The following is a 20,688-nucleotide window of genomic DNA, read 5'->3' on the forward strand; positions in this document are numbered from 1 at the left end:
GGAACATGCATTGTTCCTAGAAACCTTTTAGTTCAACAACTCTTAATTTTAGCTCAAAACTGATATCTAGGGTAATCTAACAAATTACTGAGTAAAGACAAAATACATTTTTTAAATACTCACTGCAGAAACTAAATGAATAAAAGCTGAGCATTCAAAAGAACATTTGGTTTAAAATAATGTGGTCTGTATAGAGACATTTCAGTATTCTATTAATTAGCACTTATCTTGATTCAGTTTAATTGCTATAACAGTAGAGTCATGTTCTAATTCTTTATGGGCTTCTTAGATGAGTTGAGAATGGACAAATTATATTAAAATCATTGTAATGACAACCACCTAATGGAAGGGAGATAACAGTGTGACATCTGTAATGTTTTGAGAGAGCTTCAGAAAAATATTGGACTTTTATTATCTGACTCAGCTTGCACATGAATCCTGCCATGACTAATATTGATAGTGAGCACACATAGATAGACCCACTGCTCCATCAGTCATTTCTCTTTGATACTATCTTCCAGATGTAGCTGTTTCCAATCTGTTCAGAGCTCTTGGCACTCCTGCTGCTCCATTTTACTACTGTATTTAGTTTCTCTCCGGGATAATTTGTATTTGCCAATCACACTTTAGCAGTACTGGTTCAGTTTTATATTTAATCATAGGACATTGTATGCTTCAGTTATCTTTTGTAAACTTGACATTTATCTGATCATATCAAATGTAGTCTTTCTTTAATTTGCTGGTACGTCCATTATATTGGTTTATTTAAGGGTTGCTATGGCCTGAAAGGGATTTCTTTTACCATAAACAGTATACCTTTATATTCTTCCCACAACAAGACAACTCACATCCTCCAGTGTCATTGAAATCTGGCTAGAACAGCAGGGAGACTGCCTCAACCCTTTCTCTGTGCCTTCTTTGAATTGCCCCACTATCCCAAGGGGACTTCTAGTAGCTTTGGCTACCTCATACTCTTTGGCAATATAAAAAAAAACCCACAGCAAATATATTTTATAATTTTTTCAATTACAATGACTACTATAGTAAAATATCTATAGTTTATCCAATCCTTGTGCCAGACACAACTTCCTGATATTTTATTATCCCCAAGTATGCCCCATAAAACCTTATGTAGTGAAAATATGTTGTATATTAATGTTTCAATAAATAATTTAATAAAAATACAATAACTATATGCTGAGAGCAGTGTTAACAAGCACTCTGAAAATTAAAGGAAAGCAAAGTTAAACACAATGGAGCATAATTCCAAATAAACAGATTGCAAAAATGAGCAAAATATTACAATTAATTATACCATTCCTTGCCTATCATATTGGGGGGTGAGGGGGCAAGGGGTTATGTGAGAAGAAATACTGAAGGCGAAGTTCAACCGGGAAGTAAATCACATAACTTTTCTGGAACAAACAGGAACATAAACATGAATATATATTCCTAAATGGGCACATAATAACTATCATTTTAAGAAGCTGTAGAACTCATCAAAAGGAAGCTCTATGCCCTAGACATAAATTACAAGCTGACGATATTTCTAGTTTATCTTCCAAAGCAGCTATATTTATCATATATATCCAAATAAAATATGTGAAATACCTTATAGAAACAGAAGTTATAGATATTCCACATAAAGTATTTACTAAGATGGAATGAAAATGTTGATGAAAACCAAATGTACAACTTTTGCTTACAACATAATTTCCAGGAATGAAGAATCAACAGCTTAGCTGTCTGGCTAGGTCATTGATTTGTTTTGCCTGCCTGACTGGGTAATGGACTAGTTTTGCCTGACTGACCTAGTCATCAACTTGTTTTGCTGGACTGACTCAGTCATCTGACTGATTGGGTCATTGACTCCTTTGCCCTCCATTGGCTTCTTCACTGACTTGTTTAACCCAGGACTGACTATGTCTTCATAGACTTATTCACCAAGACCTGACTGGGTCTTTTTTCAAGTCTTCCCTGGACTGACTCAATCATTATTTTTATGAACTGACTGGCACATCAGCTGTTTTCCACAGACTCAGGGGACCCTTAACTGCCTGCAATTTCATTATCAAGTGTTTTTGTTGGAGTGATTTGCTCATAGGCTATTTTCACTCATCTGGGGGATTTCAGTCATCTCCATCATCAATTATTTCTGCTGACTGACACGGTCATCCACTTGTTTCCCCCTAGACTGACTAGGTCACCAACAGTTTTTCCTGGAGTTACTCTCTCATAGACTGCTTTTCCTGGACTGAGGCTGATTACTCTTTACTAGTTTGGTTATAGATCCTGAAAGTGGGGTTGCTGGGAATAGAAAATATTTATAAGGTAATATATATTAGTAAACACATATCACATATATACATATACACATATATGTGAATTTCCTTCAAAATGTTTATCCAAGGTGGCATATTAACCAAGAATGTATGAGGGTGTCTCTCCAAAACCTATATGTTGCCAAAATTTAATTTCCCCCCAATATAATAGGCAAGGAATGGTGTATTTAATTAAGTGTAATGTTTTGCTCATTTTTGCAATCTCTTTATTTGGACTTATGCTCCATTGTGTTTAACTTTGCTTTTCTTAAATTTTCAGAGTGCTTGTTAACACTGCTCTTGTGATAGGGTTATTTTATTTTTATTAAATTATAATTTATTAAAACATAAATATATAACATTTTCATTGTGTACGTTTTTATGGGGGATACTTTGGGACAGCAAAATAATAGGAAATTATGTGTAGGTTCTAATATTCTCTTGGCCAAACCACCCAAGATTTAAATAATCAATTGGGCATTAATCAAAGGGGTCAATCAATGATGTAAATCAATGGAACCAATGCTACTGGCCTGGACAGTAACTTGACCCAGAACTCCCACCATTCATGCTTGAGTGTAACATTGAGCTCTGAATAACATGTTCATCTCACACAATTCATATACTTTTTAATATCTGATTGCATTATAGTGGGGTTTAATTAGCTATCATGAATAGCTATTCATATAAATAAACTATACTATCTTATACAAAAGTATAGATTGTTAGAATGAAATCTGCAATGTAAATATATCTTTATTTGTATGTGCTTGTGTGTAATATATACCTGAAGAATAAGAACATATAGCTGAAATCATGGACAAGGACATTCTAGATGCTCATTATTACTCTTACAAAAAAAAACTTTAAGGTAAATATCATTAATAGAAAGAAAGAGGGACAGTAGAACACACACACACACACACACACACACACACACACACAGAGATATGAATTATATTCACCAGGAAAATACTACAAATTGTCTAAACTTGTATGCAGCTTATAATATTGCTCAAAACAAGAAAATAAAAAATACAAGGAGGTATTTACATTAGTCTCTATTTGTAAGTGACAGAACAGTGAGTGAAAAATATTTTTAAGGCATGGAATAAAAGGGAAAGGGAAAGCAAAAGATATAGCTCATTTAAACTTATATTAATACTAGTGGCCTGGGGCATGAAATTCGTGCACATTAAAAGGGAATTAATTAGAGGAAATATTTTAATATTGCTATTTTCACTTTATAATAGAAGTGTCAGAGATAAAAGAAAAGTAGTAAAATGTATATGAAAATAATATATAAATTGATTAATAAATAAACAGTAAAACATGATATCACAACAACAAAGACATGATATAAAAACAAAAACATGATGTAAAAACAACACTGATACAAACAATGAATGATAAATTGATTAAACTTATCCTAATATCTCTCTGTATACCACATTAAGAGTGAAAACATTTTCAGAATGCTTGACTAATTTCCCTTGTGATGAAGTATTTACAATTTTAACTTTAATGTCATATGCTCTTCGAACTCGAGAGAAAGCAACATATAACTGACCATGTGCAAAAACGGGTTCAGGTAGGAATATTCCTACTCTGTCTAGAGTTTGTCCTTGTGATTTATTAATAGTCATCACAAATGCTGGCATCACGGGAAACTGTCATCGAATTAATTTAAATAGGAGGCAGTGTCAGATGGGGACAAATCAATTATTTGAATCAGAACAACCTCTCCCTCTGCAGATCCTGTTAATACTTCAGCTTCAATAATGTTAGGTCATAATCTTTTGTTAATAAATCTAGTACCATTGCAAAGACCCCATTTACTATTAATATTTCTCAGTAGCATGATGATTGCACCCCTTTTAATTTTAATTTATGACACGGCATTCCCGAAGGAGTAATACTATTAAGAAATTCGATTGGAAAATTTTCCCTTTCAGCATCATCTGTTGAATCAATGGAATCATCACTCAAATATGTGTGAAAATCTCCATCGAGTATATCCAAAATTTCTTCAATTAATTTTTGAACGTGTTCATTTTTTTTGACAAATAATCGCATGTTTAGATTTATTTTTAATATTATCTATAGATATACTATTTCCAAAGGTACTTCAATAATAGATCCATTAGAAATCATTTCACAGGAGATTTAAATAATATCTATTCCTAAATGAGAACTGCTATCAAGTTTGCCATCTCCAAGTTTTACTAACCATTCACTATAAGCATGATCCTCTGATCTCATATTTGTTTTAAGAGACAACTTTCTGAAACATCCCTAAACACTACAGTACTTTAAATTCATTTCTACTATGGCTGATCGCAAAGCATGCATCACAATACTAACCCCCTGCTGGTACCTTAGCCTATGTCATTCTCACTCACCCTTTCACAATCCGGGACTTGAACAAGACCACCAACGCAGGCATGCTGAGAGACATCCACCGCCGCAGCCCTGCCCCCACTGCGGCCCCCCTGCTCTTATGGTCATCTGTCTGGTCATGATAGCCCTAGGCTATTATTAGTATAGATGTTGCTCTAATAGGCATATAACTAAACTTTGACCCAGTTTCAAATATGAAACATGCCTACATACCAAGTCAAGTCTCAACACATTAAAACAGTAGGAAGTATGCAGACAGCATTCTCTGAACATAAAATTAAATTTGAAATAAAATATAAAGCTAACTGGAATCCCGCATTTTTCACAATTATAATGTAATTCTACACGTAAGTGGGTAAAAAGCACATAGTAATGAATATGAGACTATAATTAGGACTAAACAAATTGTTATATGTCAAAATCAGTGAAATGCCACTATGGAGTTAAAGGGAAATTTATAGAACAAAATGCTTATATTAGGGGAGAAAGAGAAAAGCTAAAACATAATAAAATAGTCATGCATTTAAAAAATATAGAAAATGAGCCCTAGCTGGTTTGGCTCAGTGGATAGAGTGTCCCAATTCAGGTCAAGGGCACATGCCTGGGTTGCAGGCTTGAACCCCAGTAGGGGACATGCAGGAGGCAGCCGATCAATGATTCTCTCTTACCATTAATGTTTCTTTCTCTCTCTCCCTCTCCCTTCCTCTCTAAAATCAATAAAAATATAATTTAAAAAGTAATTTTAAAAGAATAAAATAAATATGTTTTTTTAAAAATATAAAAAATGAAAAACCATATAATGAAGATAAGAGCAAAAAGTAAGGATATTAAAAAAATACCATAAAAAGACAGTGGCATTTGAATCTTTCATGTGTACTCTCTAGGAGTGTGCTTCTTTTTTGTCATTGTAGGAACTTTTGGGGACAGAAGGTGGTGGCCCTAGAACCGAATGCAAACCAGTGTCTTTAATCTGCTCACTATCAACCATCCAGCCCCTCTCTGGCCTAGTCCAAAACAGATTAAATTAGAAAACAGAAAGGGGAGGAGGTTTCTGTTTTTCCTCCAGTTTTCAAATTCTCCCTATTTCTCACCCCTGACACTAGTTTCCTAGAAGCTTAATCCGGGCAGCAGTGCACTTGGTGGGTGGGACAGTGTTACATTGTAAATGGCGCCCAACGTGGGGCACGAACCCACGACCCTGAGATTAAGAGTCTCATGCTCTACAAGTCCCTGTTCGCGCGCCAGATGCTGGGGTCCAATCCCAGCAGGTCCATTGGTCCCCAAAGGTGTGGACGGAGTCGGCGAAGAAGGAATGACACGAAGACAGCCTTCAGTTGATCAGCAGCCTAGTCAGGACCTCTAGCCAGGATCTCCAGCCAAAGTTCTGGTCGGAGTTCTGGTTAGGAACTGATGAGGATCTGATGATTATTGTCTTGTTACATCCGTATTTATACCAGCCGATTTTAATCCTGTCAATTTCTATTACAAAGGTTAGGGCGTTTCTTATGTCCATTCCAGGGAGTAAAGATTATGTAGCTTAACTACCCGCCTGGCACTTAATTAAGGGGTTGTATCCCCTCCCTAACCTCAGGGAAAGATCCCCACCTGGGGAAACAACCTTTCTCAGAGAGGTGACCTTGGTTAAAACACATGGCGCTAAGGAGAGCAAACATATTAAGAACAATATGCTATATATGCCAGGTCCCTTGAAACATATGCTGTGCAGATGTTTCTTTCCTGCAGCGACTGTGTCAAGCAGCAAGGATGGACCGGCTTCCAGCACTCCTGCCCTGTGTGTCTTGATGGAGGTGGGGCTGGCCAGGTCTGGGTCTCTTGCAATTTCGAGGAGCACGCGGACGAGCAGGGACTTGACTCTGGGTCCCATGGCGTGCCCCAGACTCTGATAGGAGGAAGATTTTCATATACATTTTACTAATTTTCTTTCATCTCTGACACTTGTATTATAGAAAAGGGTAAATAGCAATATTAAAATATTTCCCCTAATTAATTCCCTCTTAATGTGCACGAATTTTGTGCACCGGACCACTAGTTATCATATAAACAGTGATTTGCAAAAATCTCCGTGTACTACTTGATGTTCTCCAGCTAATGTCCTGTTTATATAACCCTTCTAAGTTAGACTTCTTCAGAATTTTCTATACTTGCTGACTCTATTTCTTCCCTTCCTCTGTAGTCTTCAGCTTGCTGCAGTCTGTCTACTATGCACATCATTTTACCAAGAAATGTTTGTATTAAGATAATCGATGACATACATGTTGATAAATCCAGAGATTCCTTTTAGACCTTACTCTACCTGATACATCTATAGCTTTAGACACAGTTCTTTAGATTCTTTTTTTGAAACCCCTAAATTTGAAGTTCTTGAGACATCTGTACTAAGCCATCTTTTAGTTCTCACTTTACAATTCCTTTCTAAGTTATTTCATAAATGCTAATGCATTTCATTTACCAGCTAAATACTAATGACTTCTGAATTTACCTACCTGCTCTCTAGACTCCTCTCTTAGAATTCTTGGCTTCTATATCCAACTGCTGATTGGCTCTCTCCAATTGGATGCTTCATTCAGCTACCCTATGTCTTTTGATTGGAGCATTTAATCCATTTAAATTTAGGGTTATTATTGATAGGTACTTGTGGGTTTTTTTGCCATTTTAATTCTGATGACTAGGTTTCTCTGTTTATTCTAATTACAGCAGTCCCTTTAGCATTTCTTCTAATGCTGGCTTGGTGGTGATATACTCCTTTAGCCTTCTCTTTTTTGCCTGGGAAGCTCTTTATTTGACCATCTATTTTGAATGATAGTCTTGCTGGATATAGTAATCTTGGTCCCAGATCCTTGCTTTCCATTATCTTGAGTACTTCATGCCATTCCCTTCTGGCCTGTAGAGTTTCTGATGAAAAATCAGGTGTCAGCCTTATGGGGATTCCTTTGTAGGTAACAGTTTTCTTTTCTCTTGCTGCCTTTAAGATTCTTTCTTTGTCTTTAATTTTTGGCCTTTTAATTATGTGTCTGGGCATGGGCCTGTTTGGGTTTTTCTTGCTTGGGGTTCTCTGTGCCTCCTGAACTTGTGTGACTTTTCCTTACCAGTTTAGGGAAGTTTTCTGTCATTTCTTCAAACACCTTCTCTATGCCTTTCTCCCTTTCTGCTTCTTCTGGCACACCTGCTATTCTAATATTGTTATGTTTCACATTGTCCCACAGCTCCCTGCTTATACAAGCTGTCAATTCCAGGAATTTTGTAAAAAGTGGAAAATTCAGCATGAGTGATATTTTCAACTCTGTCTTCTAATTCACTGATTCGATCCTCAGCTTCCCCTCATCTGCTGTGTATTCCTTCCAATGTGTTCTTGATCTGTGTTATTTCGTTCTTTATCTCAGACTGTTCTTTTTTCATAGTTACTATATCTTTTTCCATGCTGTTGAGCAACTTTATCATCATTACTCTGAACTCTGTTTCAGATAAATTTCTTATCTCTGCTTCATTTATCTCTTCTTCTGGAGAATTCTCTAGTTCTTTCATTTGGGGATCGTTTCTTTGTCTCCTCATTTTGACTTCCTGTTTGGTTTTGTGATTATGTATTAGGTAGATCCTCTACACCTCTCAATCTCTAGTGCTGGACACTATTAAAGGCTGTTTCTGACTAATAAGATCAAGCAAAGACTCAAAACCTCCAGAGACCGCCTCTGCCTCCAGACTGATAGGATTTTTACTTGAATTGCCCCCCAGGCAATTGTCCACAGGTGTGATGAGAGGTGTGTTTTTTTATCAACAGGGTGGAGCAGTTGCTTTTGCCTGAAGGCTAATTGTTATTTTTAATCTCTTAAGTGGCCTCAGGGCAAGATGTTTTCCAATAGGGTGTGTCAACTATCTTTCCCCCAGGCAAGGCAAATGTCTATGTGGGAAAGATGACCTCCACTGCCTGAGAGAATGATTCAGCCCAAGAAACTTGGGGTGTCTGCCTACTGAGTTCTACCTTCCTAGTCCCCAGTCCTGGTTTCTGCTTTCACAGCTCTAGTCCACTTCACCTTCCCTCTGCCTGAGCACAAGGTGGGCTGGATCCACAGGGAATTTTGTGTATTGGCCCTTTAAGAGGGTGCTTGAATTTTCAGCTGTTACTCCCTGGCAAACAGCACCCCACTGTTTTCACAGCCAGATGTTATGTGGGTACCTTTCTCAGTTTTGGTGCTCTCTGCTGGGGGGCTCAGCTTGGGGATTAGATCCCAGAGTTCTCAGTGACAACCCACCACAGCTGAGATATCTCTCTGGGACTTCAGTTGCTGCCTGTGGGTGCCCAGCCAGCTCTTTCGCAACTCCGCCCCTCCTACTAGTCTCTATGTGGTCTCCACTTTCAGTCTTTGGATATCAGGGTTCTCTCCTGCGAGTTTTCCAGGAAGATTTTCTGTATTTTAGTTGTAATTCCAGTTTGTTCCTGGGTGCATGTCCATGCAGCATCCACTTATTCTTCTGCCATTTTTAATCCCTTTTGGGTGCTTAAAATATGCTTCTACTTTATTATGTTCAGTACTCAAGTCTGTTTTTCCCTTAAACTGAGTACTTCACTAGACTTGCACATTTTAGTATATGACACCTCTATCTGGTTACTAAAGACAGGAACAGGTGTTATCCTAGACTTTTTTATCTTCCTCATCTATCATATATACTTTACCAGCAAATCTTTTCCATTCTAATGGAAAACTATGTCTTAAAATTATCCACTTTCCTCACTTTTATTTCTTTGTCTGTAATAAAAGCCACTATGTTCTCTCACTTGGTCAGCTATAATATTTTCTTAACTGGTTCCCTGCTTCCATTGTTAGACCATGAAGACCATTATCCATATTGCAGCAGCAGAACAATTTTTTCTCAAAACTGATCATGTCTCATTGTTGGAAACGCCTCATAGAATAAATATGTTGTTTCCTTTATTCACAGAACTGTGTGTTAGATCTGTGGGAAGGAATTACAAGACAGCTGCTAAAAAAAAAACCAAACACAAAAAAACAAAAACAAAAAAACAACAACAACAACAAAAAACTGATCATATCATTCCTCTGTATAAATTTCTTCAATCCCAGGTGCCCTACCACTATCCAATGGCTTATAACCTTATAAGGACCTTTGCAATCTCACCACTCTCTACCACCCCTACTTCTTTCACCACTCCTCCTTTTTCACTGAATGCAGCCATATTGAAATACTTAATGTTCCTTCTATGAATTATATAGTTGACTCTTAAACTACATGAGTTTGAACTGTGCGGTTCACTGATATGCAGATTTTTAAAATAAATATTGTAAATTCATTTTCTCTTATGATTTTCTTAATAATGTTCCCTTTTCTCTAGCTTACTTTACTTAATAATATAGTGTATAACACATATACAAAATATGTGTTAATTAAACTGTTTATGTTATTTATAAGGTTTTCAGTCAGCAGTAGGCTACTAATAGTTAAGTTTTAGGGGAATCAAAAGTTTATGTGGATTTTTGACCATGCATGGTATCAACACCAGAACTACCACATTATTCAATTATTTACTGTATTTTGCTTCCAAAGAAGCTTCCCTGTGCAGTAAAGATTCTGTCAGCTGTCTGTATTGTGTGTATTCAGATCACTTTGTGCTTATGGTATGGTATTGCAGTTGCTTGTTACATCAGTCAGTGCTGGTCAGGAAAACAGACACCATTGTGTGTATTTTAAGTAGGAGATTCAACATAAGAAATGAGTTGCTTACTAATAAATTAGAAGAGATGGAGGAAAGAATATCAAGAAGATCACTACTAGATTTCAGGTTCAATTTCAGGTTTCAGGAATCAAGAAGTTACTGCTTGCTCCCCCTAACCTCATGCATGCCTTCTCCCAGGACAGGGAACAGGAAATAACTGTTGAATATGACCACAACTGACATGAAGGACTGAGGTTGGTTATTCCTGTACAAGTACCTATAGGCTGCTACAAAAATCTTGAGTCTGTTAAAGGCGCTGGTGTCTGCCTGCTGCTCCAGATAAAGAGTAGTATGGCTTCTGTTTCGCTTCTGCATTATGGTTATGGTTCACAATGGCAGAAACTAAGCCTCTAGCAAGGGAACCCAGAAAAAAATAGTTTCTAGTTTTGCAGTCCCTGTAATTCATTGGAAGTTGGCATCATTCCACTTATTCTTTTGTCTGATACTCCATCAAAACTGTGAGTTCTTCCCTGACCGGTTTGGCTCAGTGGATAGAGCGTTGGCCTGCGAACTGAAAGGTCCCAGGTTTGATTCCGGTCAAGGGCATGTACCTTGGTTGCGGGCACATCCCCAGGGGCGGGTGTGCAGGAGGCAGCTGATCGATGTTTCTCTCTCATCGATGTTTCTGACTCTCTGTCCCACTCCCTTCCTCTCTGTAAAAAATCAATAAAAAATATATTTTTTTAAAAAACCTGTGAGTTCTGTGAGACTAAGGACTTTGTGTCTTCCTATTATTTTCCTGTAGGACCCATTCAAATGCTTTGCCCAATGAGTACTGATGTAATAAAAGAATAATTAGGTCTTTACATTTCATAGATATATTAGTGACATTATTGTTTATAAAATGAAAATTAATTATAATCTAGATTCTGTTATAAGCATATAAAGCTTTTTATGATTTGTTATATTGATATTTTAATGCACTATTATGCACAGACACTGTGCTAAGCCTCTTTACCTGAATGACTTCATATAATCCTTAAAATAGCTCTATGAAATAGATTCTATCATCTCAGTTTTATAGATGGAGAAATGAAGATTTAGAGATTAAGTAGTTTATCCAAGGTCACAAAGTTTCTAAAGGGATAGGCTGTGTTTGAAACCAAGAATGACTTATTCCAAAACCATTCTCCACTACACCATCTTCAGCTCAGATAAGTTGAAAAACTTGGCCTGATGGCATTTTATTGATTTGTGGGATACATTTATGACATTTTGACTTCAAAAGTCCTTCTGAATTCTCACATTGCATCACTTTAAATGCCGTGTCTCTTGCATAACAAAGAGGTTCTCCTAGATATTTTTCTCAGGACGGACCAAACACACTTGGCAACTGCCCTTTTTGTAGTCCAAAGTGATTACAAACCCATTTTAAAAGTTGCATAGTTAAATTTGAATTTCAGATAAACAACAGATATCTTTTCAGTATAAGTATGCTCCAAATATTTCATGGAGCATTCTTATACCAAAAAAAGCATTACTTATTTTAAATTCAAGTTTATTAGCTTCCCTATAATTTTATTTTTAATATCTTGAAACTAAACCTTATAAAAAGCTGCATTTGTTAATGTAACCCATTCCATTTACTAGATATCACAGTTTACATAGCACTTTTATCACCTTTAACTTACTTAATGCATGCAACAAATTTATGAGAAATAAATTATCTACTCTATAAATATTACTGAGGATGCTGGGCTCAGAACAGTTAAGAAATGTGTCCATAATCATGTAGCTCATTAGTGGTGGAGTTGGAGTATAAATCTAAATGTTCCTCACTCCTTGTTTTGTTTTCTCTCCTTAACGGTCCTTCAAAAATAAGCTCACGCATCACCTTCTTTTGGAAACATATCCAGACTACTCCCTAGCCAAAGTAAAATTTGTTGCTCTCTCTTTTATGCTGCCATAGATATTTGCACATGTCATTATGATGAGATGAAGCACACACCGCTTCATGATTGTTTATATGTTGTTCTTACTGCCAGGACTGCACTTCCTTAAAGAGTTTGATAGGCAGAATAATGGCTCCCAAAAGATGTTCACTGTCAAATCCATACAACTGTGAATATCTTACCTTACATGAAAAAAAAAACTTTATAGATGTGATTAAGGGTAAGGACCTTAAGATAGAATAATTATCTTAGGTCATCCAGATAGGTCCAATCTAATAATTTACACCATTAAAATGGGATAATCCTTCATGGCTGTGGTTAGAAAAGGATGCAATAACAATAGTAGATGAAGTGTCAGAGAGATGCAACTTGTTGGCCTTGAAGATGGATGAAGTGGGCCACCAGCTAAGAAATGCAGACTACTTCTAGAAGCTGGAAAAGACAAGGACACAGACATTCCCCTAGAGCTACCAGAAGAAAACAGACCTTAGACACCTTGATTTTAGCCCAGTAAGACCATTTCAAACATCTCATTTCCATAAGATAATAAATTTGTGTTGTTTAAAGCTAGTAAGTTTGTGGAGATTTGTTACAGAAGTAATAAGAAACTAAAAGAGATAAGTACCATATCTTAGTCACTGTTGTATTACCTATAAATAGCAAAGTACCAAGCAAGCACTAATAGGTACTCATAAATTGTTTTCTGCACAAATAAATGGAAATTATAGCACACTGCTTCATGATCAGAGCATTATGAAGAATGAACCACTCAACTAGAATATTGGGAAGAGAAATTATCTCTATGCATCTTCTTCCCTCAGCTAATGAGAGTAAACTACCTTCTCTACTTCTTGGCCCAATGAATGAGTTATAATATGAGTATAGAAAAAATGGAGCAATAAGTAATGACTCCTGAGCAAACTTTTATATCTTCTTAGCTGTGGTTGTGATCCTGAAGAGAGACCTCACCATAGTTTCTGCAATAATAAAAATAACTACCATTTTTTTTCAATTATTACTAGAATAGTTGTCAAACTTTGGTGTGCATTCAAATGACTTACAAGACCTGTTTAGAATTGCATATTCCTGGGTCTAGCCTTTAGAGATTCTAGTTCAGCAGGTCAGAGATGGAGACCATGTGATTCCATGGACCATACTACACCCATACTGCCCAGCACTATATTGTGCAGAAGATTATATATATACTAGAGGCCTGGTGCACGGGATTCGTGCACCAGTGGGGTCCCTCGCCTGGCCTGTGGAACCAGCCATGGTCTCATGACTACACCCCATAGTGGTCACCGATATGTGAGCAGGCAGATTATATACGAGCGACTCCCCTGGTGCACGATCGGGGCCAGGGAGGGACCACGGGAGGGCTCCAGTGCATGTCTGGCCCGTCTTGCTCAGTCCTGATTGGCTGGACCCCAGCAGCAAGCTAACCTACCAGTTGGAGCATCTGTCCCCTGGTGATCAGTGCATGTCACAGCCACTGGTCTACCGGTCAACTGTCTGCCCCCTGGTGGTCAGTGCACGTCATAGTGAGCGTTTGAGCGGCCTTAGCATATCATTAGCATATTATGCTTTGATTGGTTGAATGGATAACTGGACACTTAGCATATTAGACTTTTATTATATAGGATACACCACTTCCCTCCTTTTAATATTATCTTCTTGCTCCTGCAAATTGGTCTGGGCAGAATTTCTTTGGTCCTGAGAAGCAACTCTGATACCAATTTCACTCCTAAGTGAGACAGCAAACATGAGGGGAATCACTCTTAATTTTTTAATGCATTTCCCATCATGAAAGTATCTGGAGGTCAAGGTAATCTAAGATAAAATACATAATTACATTTTAGAAGTTATCTATTAAGTGAGCTTGCATCAGGAACATCAAATGTAACAAGAATTTCTCAGAGTTTATTGTGGCATCTTGAAACCAAAAAAGTATAAAGAAAGGTCTCTCTCTCTCTCTCTCTCTCTCTCTCTCTCTCTCTCTCTCCCTCTCTCTCTCTCTTTCTCTCATTAGGCTAATAAGAGAACTTCAATCTTTATTAAACTAGTGGAATAAAAAGTAACAGTCATGAAGAAATGTTTCCAATTTTTGTTTTTAAATGGTGACCTTTTTTCTGCTTAAAAGATATTTGAACACTGATAAAGCTGCAAACAAGAAAATGATAATTTCCGAAATTTCACTGCCTCAAGATAAGCTATGGCTAAAATTATGATTTATTGCCTTGAATGCCTTGACTATGCATATGTTTGCTAGCTATTTTGGATCAAGCAATATATGTAATTTAATATCAAGCCTTTTTAAAACTTAACATTGTAGGATATATCTGCTCCCCTATGGCCAACTTATAGTAATGAGATTGTTTCTGTTAAGTTATTTCACTTTAAGAGAACTGAGAGGTTTAGAAATCCCCAGAAGAGTCCAAAAAATAACTTCACGCTCAAAGGATATACTATCCTTGAAGAGAAGCAATTATGTCTTCCTTGGAGTGTCAGAGGCATTGAGTCACCTGCAGCTGCAGGCTGCTAATCATATTAGACAGAAGTTAATTTTGAGGTAACTTGCTCTCTGGCACCCCTCATGTCAGGCAGTATGGTGGCTCCTTTATTTACAGAGGCATGCAAGTGGGCAATGCCCTGTTTAGAGAATAATGTACATTCCAGGCCTGCCATCCTCAAATGATTGCAAAGCTTTGTTAGAAAATACAGAATTCTAGAATGTTATGACCATAAATCACATTGTTGGAAATTGTCTTGCTCTAAAAGTTTATGGTTGTATGCAGTGCCATTTTTCTTCTGGACTTGAATTTGACGGAATTCCACTAGTCCTCACTAAGAAATATTTTATTTTCATTTTCCATGCAGTCATAAATTGCTGAAAGTATTTTCTCAAGAGGTAAATTAGAATGTAGTAATACCACAACTGAGTCTTAACACTGGAAAATATTCACTGTATATTAAATATACATGGGGACACTTAAAATAAATATTATTGGATTAAATGTCAACATTGTATCCATCTTAATGCAAAACTGAAATCTTATGTGATTTGCCTAATCTTTTGGGTCTATTGCTAAAGGGGAAAAAACAAAACACTTTCATTAACCTATGCTAATGAAAACAAGTTACCACATTAGAGACATGGTAATGTCTCTAATCAGAAATGCCAAGTTCTTCATCCCCATATATCTTTTTATATAAATACACTGGGAGTGGCAATTTCATCTGGTTCAGTTCACTTTGGTGGGCTAAAGCTTTAGTAAAGTTTACTCCTTTCATTTTTTCCTAACTTGATAACTTACTTTATTTTTTAAGTTGCATTTATTGGGATGCCATTGGTTCACAAAACAATATAGGTTTCAAGTGTACAACTCACAAAACATCATCTGTACACTACATTGTGTGCCCACTGCCCAAAGCAAAGTCTCTTTCTAACCCCATTTATTCACCCTTTACCCACCTCCACCTACTGCTAACCTCCTTTCCCCCTGGGTATCATCACACTGTTGTCTGTGTCATTGTGTTATGTATATATGCTTTTTTGCTTAATACTTTTACTTTTTTCACCCAGTCCTCCAAAACCTTCCCCTCTGACAGCTTTCAGTCTGTTCTGTGTATGCATGCCTCTGATTCTATTTTGTTTGTCAGTTTATTTTGTTCATTAGACTCCACATGTACGTGAGATCATGTGGCCTTTCTATAACTGGTTTAATTCTCTTAGCATGATAATTTTCAGGTCCATCCATGCTGTTGCAACGGGTAAAATTTCCTTCTTTTTTACAGACGAGTAGTATTCCATTTTGTAAATGTACCACAGCTTTTTTATCCATTCATCTCCTGATGGGCACTTGGGCTGTTTTCAGATCTCTGCTATTATAAATTATACCACAATGAACATTAGGGTACAAAATTGGAATAGAGGGATCAAACCTCAACATAATCAAGGCCATATATGACAAACCTTCAGCCAATATCATACTCAATGGGAAAAAATTAAAACTATTTTCCCTAAGAACAGGAACAAGACAGGGATGTCTGCTTTCAACACTCGTATTCAACAGAGTACTGGAAATCTTAGCCACAGCAATCAGACAAGAAGAAAACATAGCCCTGATTGGTTTGGCTCAGTGGATAGAGTGTCAGCCTGTGGACTGTGGGGTCACAGGTTTGATTCCAATCAAGGGCATGTACCTGGGTTGCGGGTACATCCCCAGTAGGGGGTGTGCGGGAAGCAGCTGATCGATGTTTCTCTCTCATTGATGTTTCTAGCTCTCTATCCCTCTCCCTTCCTCTCTGTAAAAAATCAATAAAATATATTTTTTTAAAAAGAAGAAGAAAACATAAAAGGCATCTGAATTGGAAAGCAGGAAGTAAAATTTTCATTATTCATAGATGACATGATATTGTACATAGAAAACCATAAAGAATCCACAAAAAACTACTAGATTTAATAAATGAATTTGACAATGTAGCAGGATACAAAATTAACATCCAGAAATCAATGGCATTATTATATACCAATAATGAATTATCAGAAAGAGAAACTAAAAAGAAAAAATCCCATTTACCATTAGAAGAAAAAAATTAAGATACATAGGAATAAATTTAACCAGAAAGGTAAAAGACTTGTACTCAGAAAACTACAGCGTGTTGAAAAAGATAGAAGAAGACACTAACAAGTGGAAGAATATACTCTGTTCATGGATTGGTAGCATTAACATCATTTAAATGTCCATACTACCCAAAGCGATTTATAGATTCAATGCAATCCCTTTTAAAATACTAAAGGCATATTTCATAGATCTAGGACAAATACTGCCAAAATTTATATGGAACCAAAAATAGACCTCGAATAGCCCCATCAATCTTGAGAAAGAAGAACAAAGTTTGAGGGATCACAATGCTATATGTCAAAACCATTGTAATGAAAACAGCCTGGTACTGGCACAAGAACAAGCATATAGATCAAAGGAACAGAACAGAGAACCCAGAAATAGACCCAAGCTATTATGCTCAATTAATATTTGATAAAGGAGGCAAGAACATACAATAAAATCAAGACAGTCTCTTCAATAAATGGTGTAGGGAAAATTAGACAGGTACATGCAAAAAAATGAAACTAGACAACCAACTTACACCATACAGAAGAATAAACTCAAAATGGATAAAAGAGTTAAATGTTAATTGTGAAATCATAAAACTCCTAGAAGAAATCATAGACAACAAAATCTCAGACATCTTTCTTAGCAATGTTTGCAGACACATGTCCTAGGGCAAGGGAAAAAAGACAAAATAAACATATCGGACTACATCAAAATAAAAAGCTTCTGCAGAGTAAAATAAACCATCAACAAAACAAAAAGAGAGCCTACTGTATGAGAGAACATATTTGGCAATGATACATCTGATAAAGGGTTAATATCCAAAATATATGAGGAACTCATACAACTTAACAAAAGGAAGACAAACAACCCAATTTAAAAAAATGGACAAAGGACCTAACTAGACACTTCTCCAAAGTGGACATACAGATAGCCAAGAGACATATGAAAACACGCTCAACATCACTAATCATCAGAGAGACATGAATTAAAACAACAATAAGGTATCACCTCACATCTGTCAGAATGGCTACCATCAACAAATCAACTAATGACAAGTGCTGTTGAGGATGTGGAGAAAAGGGAACCCTAGTACACTGTTGATGGGAATCCAGACTGGTGCAGCCACTGTGGAAAACAGTGTGGAGTTTCTTCAAAAGATTAAATATGGAAGTGCCATTTGATCCAGTGGTTCCACTTCTAGAAATATATCCTAAGATACCTGAAACACCAATCAGAAAGAGTATATGCACCTTATGTACATAGCAGTGCAATTTATAATAGCTGAGATCTGGAAATAGCCCAAGTGCCCATGGCTAAAAATGCTGTGGTACGTTTAAACCATGGAATACTGGAGGAGGACACCAGCGGCACAGAGACCACGCCATCTTGAAGAACAGAACTACTTGAGACTAGGATCCTAGCCTCGCCACCACCCAGTCTGGTCTCGGTAGCAAACTAGAACCCTACAGCCGCTCTGGTAGAAGACCTGCGACCATAGCTGCAGACCCAGGGACACCAAGACTCCAGGCACCCCAGCTGCAGATTTCTGTGAGTCACAAAGCCAATCCCCCTCCCCCGCCACCCCCATGGCAGCGGCATAGGAACTGCCAGACCCTGGCTACATAATAGGGCTTTCCACACACACTCAGCAGCAGCAGCTCTGCCTAACTTTGAGCCTTGGTGTTGGACAGAGGAAGTTTGTTTCCTGCAACCAGGCTCCGCAGGCAGGGAGACTGTGCTGAATTTGAGCCTGGGTGCGCATCCTTGGGGAGACTGTTTTCTGGGACCAGATCCCACGCCCACGCAGGGCAGGGAGACAGCACTGAGTTTGTTACTGGTGACTGGGCTCCGTGCCCAGGCGGGGAGAGTGTGCTGAATTTGAGCCTAGGTGCGCAACCGTGGGGAGATTGATTTCCGCGACCAGGTCCCGCACCCACGTGGGGGAGACAGCACTGAATTTGAGCCTGGGGGCACGAACCCGGTGAGTTTGCTTCCCATGACCAGACCCAGCACCGAAACAGGAAGACTGCGCTGAATTTGAACCTGAACGTGCGAATTCGGGGAATTTGTTCCCCCGACCAGAACCCGTGCCCACACAGGGGGGCAGCACTGAATTTGAACCTGGGTGCATGGACACAGGAGTCTGCTTCCTGCAGTGCACACCCGCGTGACCAGACCCCACACCCACACTGAGCAGCAGTGCCACCTGACTTTCATTCAGGGCAAGCACACACAGAAGGCTGTTTTCCGCAGGGCAGCAGTGGACCTCCTGCCAACACAGTGCGACTGTGCAACCCGGTCTCCCAAGCAGATCAGGGACCCTGAATCTCCACCAAGAGGCAGCAATGAGCACCAGGGACTAGACTCTGTTTCTCATTACGTGCACCTGGGATCCCTGATTCCCAGTACATTCACACTAAGAGCCAGCGACTCCAATTCTTGGCGCATGTGCACATAGGGACCCTGATTCTCGGTGTGAGATAGCACCAAGCAACAGAGACTCTGATACTTGATTCTCAGAGCAGACACAGGGAGCCTCTGACTCCTGACACACACTAGGAGACTTTGATTTTTGGCACACCCCAGCAGGTTCTCTGTTTCAATGTGGTGCAGGCAGGGTCCCTGATTCTAGGTGAGCACACAAGGCCATAATAAGTACCTGAGACTCTGACCCAGGGCGAGTGTGGCTCCCACCAACCCACAGCAGCTGCACGTCTTGGTGTCAGAGCTCTTCAGTGACACTTGCGGGGGGCAAAACTCCCACTGCACATGGCCCAGGCCCCTGCAACTTGACATTTGAACCTTCTGGTGATAGTCAGAATGGGGAGAAAACGAAACAATCCCCAGAGGAAAGAAAAGGGGGAATCGCCAAGAAAGGAAATAAGTGAAACGGAAGCATGCAACATAATAGAAAAAGAATTCAGAGTAATGGTCATACAGATCATACACCAGATGGTCAAGAAAATCAACAACCTATGCAAAAATCAGGAAGAAATGAAAAATGATATAGCTACAATCAAAAACACCATGGAAGGCTTCAACAGTAGACTAGAAGAAGCAGAGGACTGAATTAGTGAGTTAGAAGATAAAGTACAGAAACAAGCCCAATCTGAACAGCAATTAGAGGAAAAAATTAAAAAGCAGGAGGAGAGCCTAAGGGAGCTTTGGGACAATGCAAAACGAAATAACATATGTATAATAGGGCTGCCAGAAGGACAAGAAGAGAAGCAAGGATTAGAAAATTTATTTGAAGAAATAATGACAGAAAACTTCCCTGATATGGGGAAGAAAAAGTTACACAAATACAGAGTCCCAAGCAAGGTGAATCCCAAAAGACCCACACCAAGACATGCCATAATTACAATGGCAAATGTTAACGACAAAGAGAGGATCTTAAAGGCTGCAAGAGAGAGATAGAGTTGCCCAGAAAGGATCCCCCATCAGATTATCAAATGATTTCTCAACAGAAACACATCAAGCTAGAAGGGAATGGAAGGAGATATACAAAGTGATGCAATGCAAGGGACTGAATCCAAGAATACTCTATCCAGCAAGACTATCAATCAAATTTGAAGGGGAAATCAGGAGCTTTGCAGACAAAAAAAAAAGGCTAAGGGAGTTTATCACTACCAAGCTAGCAATGCAAGAAATGCTAAAGGGAGTGCTGTAAAAAGAAGAAATAAAAAGATAAAAAGGAACACAGGCTCAAA

At 38.2% G+C, this 20,688-nt stretch overlaps 1 non-coding gene across 1 annotated transcript; it reads left to right on the forward strand.

Moving 5' to 3' along the window:
* Nucleotides 1–9,564: 9,564 nt before the first annotated feature.
* Nucleotides 9,565–9,718, forward strand: LOC111825800. Its single transcript, XR_002828971.1, has one exon. It is a non-coding gene; the product is annotated as a small nucleolar RNA SNORA18 (small nucleolar RNA).
* The last annotated feature ends 10,970 nt before the right edge of the window (nt 9,719–20,688 follow it).

Source organism: Myotis lucifugus, unplaced genomic scaffold (assembly GCF_000147115.1).
Source record: "Myotis lucifugus unplaced genomic scaffold, Myoluc2.0 scaffold_40, whole genome shotgun sequence".
Lineage (NCBI taxonomy): Eukaryota > Metazoa > Chordata > Mammalia > Chiroptera > Vespertilionidae > Myotis > Myotis lucifugus.